Raw genomic sequence first — 5,511 nt, 5'->3', positions numbered from 1 at the left:
GTTTTGAAATTAATTATAATTTAAGTAAATAGTTAATATCTGTCAGCTCCCGATGGGTTTTGAATATTCTTAACAGAGAATTTGCCCATCTTATACTATTTTTATTATAAAAAATATATATTTTAATATGAATATTTATTACTTTATAGTTTGGTTATGAATATAATCCTACAGATATCTACCTACTGACTTTTTATATACATTGTTTGCAGTTTCCAAATTAAACGTACCAATATATTCGAATATAATATATTTCATTAAATACAATATCTTGTATAAAAACATACAATATAATTAAAAATTAATTGAAAGATTATAATATTAAATAATTGTATTACTAATGAATACAAATGTCAAACTGAATTTGATAATTTAATCGTAGTTCTGACTTCTGTTGATATTATATGATACGAAGACTCCAATCACCGTCCACCATTAATATAATATGATTTTTACTCTTTATAAGGGTTGATTAAACCAATCAAAGTAAAAGAAACATACTAGTATTATACTACCCATATATTATGCACAGAGACCCGATTTTTGGCAATATTCTTGAATCACTCACCTTAACATTATATCATCTCATGTATCACCTGAAAAAAAACCGAAATTCACACTACACTATAGTAGTTTTATGTTACTAAAAATTATCATCGCTAGTTTTATTTTTAATATATATATGTATGCACAAATTGACAAGTTCAATAAATACAATATTATAATATATCAATGCTTCTATATTATATATTGATTCTTGGCAATATATTTAGGATAATGTTCAACTGTTGTTTATGATAGTATATTTTGAACTACCTACAATTATATTACATAATATAATATATGACCATTATTCAAATTAAATTTGTAAATGTATGGATAGAATAGGTACATAAATTACATATTGTTATCAATATCGGGCTAATGCGTATGTTAAACTATAATGTAAAGTCAAATTTGAATATCATAACTTTTAAAAAGTTGTGCAGCTTTTATCTATGCCAATTGTCTATTGCTAGTATAATGTATTTGATGTTGGATAAAATTATTCTCGAATTATTATTATAATTATAATTGTGAAAACTTATGTATTTTTGACTTCTCTACACATTAACTATTTGCTCCCCGCGAATTTCAAAATATTATCCATAAATATTGTTTTTGTATATTTTATAACTATTTCCTTTATTTATCATAATATACGCATAATTATTTTTGAATGAACACGCTCTATGATCTTTGTTAGCCATTTTCATGTGTTATTAAAATTATTTCGTCAGGTGTTGATTCCCACACAAATATTTGTTGGTCATATACTAGTGTATTTGAAATATAATACGTTGCGTGTGTATGATATAATAATATTACTGTGCAAAGTGTCAAACTGTTGTAAAATAATAATTCTTCATATTGAAATATTGAAATTAAATTCTGTCAAATTACCTACTGGAGCTTAAATAAATTGTGCCATTTATTCGTATTGTTCGTTGGATACTTTAAAATACGCAATATCGTTATTCAAATTATAACAAACGTACAGGACGCAGGTTAAACCTTTTTGAAAATAAAATTTAAAACGGTTATGATGGAATACACAGATACACTATCCTACTTAATCGACTCATTTTGAAAATAAATCATCTGTTTTGTATAATATACGTGAATGAAAAGCTAAGTATATATTTTGGCAGACTATACCTAATATGTTGACATTTTGAAGAGAACTTTTGAAGAATTATTCAAAGTAAATATTATCATCATCATTTCAATCACGATATTATTATAATTTATAATATAATATTTCGTGTACACATTTTTGTGTATAGCGAACTTAAATTAAAATATACGTTATAATATGTTCATACGTAAGACGTATAATATTAGTATTTACCGTATCACGTTTGTGTTATATTTTCTACAGATTATCCATCACTGTATACGTCTGTACACAAGAATGTGGCGACGGCACGACATACGCGTCGTAGTGGTATATGATGTTTTATTACCAAAAGCTGCACCGCAGTTATAATAATGTTGCTGACGTGAATTTTCGCTTGTTCATCAGAGACCTTTTGTGCAAAATTACCATAACACGAGACGCTGAATACGACGAATAATGCGTATAGACCTCGAAAATCAGAATGTCGTATCTAAACACAAATCATATTATTGTATACAAACATCGATTTATTGTGCTCGCCAAGAAGTTTTGATACGAAATTATTTAACTTGAACTATGGCGGAAGATCGATATTCGAATAATTAATCCAAGTGTTTTGTCAATTATTTGTTGTTTTTACTTTTTGATCCCTGCAACCCACTCTAGGCTACGTGAAGTTTGTCAACACGTCTTGTGTAACAAAGGTTAGGTTAGTTTTTTTGACAGGAAATGTATTGACTGAATTCGGTCGATACAATGATGTATCATGTGTATTCTGCAGCCATTATTTCATAAAGAAAATATGCACATTTATAATAATATGAAGTGTTCGTTTATAGTATTGTATAGTATTCTTTAAACATTTTTTTAAACTTTTTCCGCTGTTATTTCATCACTGAAGGCATATTCATAATATTACGTATTATGAAGAGTTCAATGGTATTCAACTTTTTAGTAGATTGTGAGAATTACTGAAGCTTCATTACCCTTCCTCAAAAACCTCGAGACCATGATAAACCTCTAAGGCACGGGGTATTGTTAGGATGTACTATACTACTATACAAATAATAGGCAGATTTCGTTTTTATATGCATACGTTCTGGGTTTACAATTTCAGATATTAATGCACTCGCACGAACATTACAAATCTGTTGCAATTATTTACAATTTTACGCAAAATTAAATTCTACTTTTGTATTATTTATTATTATATTTTTTATATTTAAGATTTTAATTTATTCATCTTTTGAGACTTACAATATTATACTTATAAGCGGTAACATAATATACAGTTATAGCTTATAGTAGTATTTAACGTAATTGATATCATAACTACAATTGTAAAACAAGTATATACCTATAGTGAACATTCAATATTGTACAATTAATTTAGTAGTGATTTGTTAGAAATTATTTATTTTTAAAGTATAAGCTAATAATAAAATGTAAAATCAGAAGTTCAATATTATGTTGTTATTTTTAATTTTATTTTAGATTAATAATTATACAATGTATATAATATATATATAAAAATATTGAATTATAAGTAAGTGCAACCTTACAATAAATAAGCTGGTCATTGTTGGGAAAGGCTAATTCTAAGTAAGTGATCACCTACTCACTATGAACTTCATGCACTACAGAACACAGTTTTAAGGTAGGTATATAAACATAAACTATAAATAAAAAAGGTTTAGCAAAATAAAGCAGTTTGGTTTCCTATATAGTACGTATATCTTATATATTTTTTTTGTAATTTAATAAGACTTAAAATTGTTGACTATGTATAAATGTATAATATAGGTATTTTGCATAAAATAAATGTATCTTTCATACTTACTTTAAAAAAAAGAAATAAATAAGTAATTTAACTATACCTACTATGACTATCCACGAAAAAAATTTAAAACTGATGTATTTAAAAAAGATATTTTTATATTGTGTTTAAACACATATTAATAAATTACTATGTATAATATTATAATATATATGTATTTACTATTAACCATACTATAAGTTGATACATGATATATCGAATTTATTTAGCAAATTTGGTTCAAATAAATAACAAGCATGATTCATGATAGGCAATTATATTCAGATTGTATCATAAATAATTAGCATTAAATTAATCGAACAACCAACAAATTATTATTCATAATCCAGTGTTAGCGCTTTGTTCCTCATTAAATTTATTGTGCATCATGTGACGACCCATCTCTACCCATCCCTTTCTGTGACCACGGCCTAAAGACGCGGTTGAATCGATACACTGTACGTCTGCATTTCTGAGCTCTAGTTATAAGTTTATAACTTATAAATAACAAAATGAATATTGAAGAATAACAACATTTTGATACTATATGCATATCAGAATTGAATTATTTTTTTATCAAAAACTAGTATTATTGTACGGAATAACGTTGGGAATAAAATAATAGTCACATATTGACAAATGTCTGATTATTATTTCTGTTCTGAATGGCTGACAAAATTATATGAAACTCGTGAAGCCAAATCTTAAATATTTAAACTTTAATCTAAAATATTCTAAACTCTTAATTCTCAATGTCTTGTGATTTATTTATTCTAACTATAGGACATAGTAAGTAGGTATATTATGTATCATAAATAATTCATAGCATTAGTAATTTCCAATAAGTGAGTTGTAATTTAGTAGTTTGGTGAAATCCTGTGGAAAACTTTGATTAAAAATTGTTAGTTAGTATATTATGTTTATACATTAGTTTTAATTTATTTTTAAACAGGTAGGTATATAAGCACAGTATAGTTTCATTATTATAATCTCCATTTCTTGTTATTTAGTTTTCAAATAATGATAAATTGATTAATAACAAACATAAATTTGATATCGTTAAACAATGGAGTTAAATTCTTTAGTAAATTACGAACAAACCACAGATGGTCTTACAAAAAATAATCTAATTAACGTTTAGATTAATGAATATTTTATCAGGATGGTGCCTATGTAAAATATGTTGTGTTAAACATAATATGAAGCTATAGAAAGTCTCTGCGAAATTACCAATTTAATAATGCTAATAACTAATTATAATCGCGAGATTAACTTAGTTGTAGTTTTAAATCGCGTCGATAATTATAAAGTTCCAGATATTTACACTAAGAAATATCACGTAAAACTTGTATTGTTTGTTATTATAACTTAAATGTTATTATATACCCCGAATTGCAAACTACATTGTTTTATTTAGAAATGCTTATGTTTGTAATCTATTATAAATTACAAACAATTTTTCGCACAAATTGGAATGAAATCCATTGAAATACACACTATATCAACAGATTAAGCCGAATCGATTCGAATGTGATAATTATTATAATATGATAAATGTTTAACTTTTATATTTATAAAACATTTTCTCAAAAAAAAATTCAAATTAGATGTTCAGTTACTAATAAATTTATATCAGTACTTACGGTTACGCATGGAGAAGATAGAATTTCGAACGTTGCTTACGATAACGATACCATCATCATTACCTGTATTTTGTAATGCATAGATACACGTACAATATATAGGTAGTCGTATAGATAAAACTAGTTTTAAATTGCCAAATACTGAGTAGGTGTCTATAGTCTATACTGTACAACATAATATCATGTGACTACTGATATGTATATGTGTACACAGATATTGAAGTTAGATACAACTTTTAAGCAAATCGAACCTTATAATAAAATATTTATAATATAGTTATAGTAGGTATGTGCACATTAAGTGGTCGGCAACAGCGTTGTGCTCGTGCTGCCATTCGACACTCCAATGTTGGTTATTATTCATATTTTCTTCATAATTCGTAACAAGGAGA

General features: G+C 26.0%; 1 long non-coding RNA gene across 1 annotated transcript; it reads right to left on the bottom strand.

The window, feature by feature from the left end:
* Positions 1–316: 316 nt before the first annotated feature.
* On the bottom strand, positions 317–5,511 carry LOC107884840. The gene is made up of 3 exons (XR_001680179.2): positions 5,120–5,511; positions 1,892–2,150; positions 317–596 (listed from the first exon to the last, which is right to left on the bottom strand). It is a non-coding gene; the product is annotated as an uncharacterized LOC107884840 (long non-coding RNA).

The sequence above is a fragment of the Acyrthosiphon pisum genome, chromosome A1, assembly GCF_005508785.2.
Source record: "Acyrthosiphon pisum isolate AL4f chromosome A1, pea_aphid_22Mar2018_4r6ur, whole genome shotgun sequence".
Classification (NCBI taxonomy): domain Eukaryota; kingdom Metazoa; phylum Arthropoda; class Insecta; order Hemiptera; family Aphididae; genus Acyrthosiphon; species Acyrthosiphon pisum.
The sequence above is the reverse complement of the archived record's forward strand: the minus strand, read 5'-3'. Positions and strand labels throughout refer to the sequence as shown.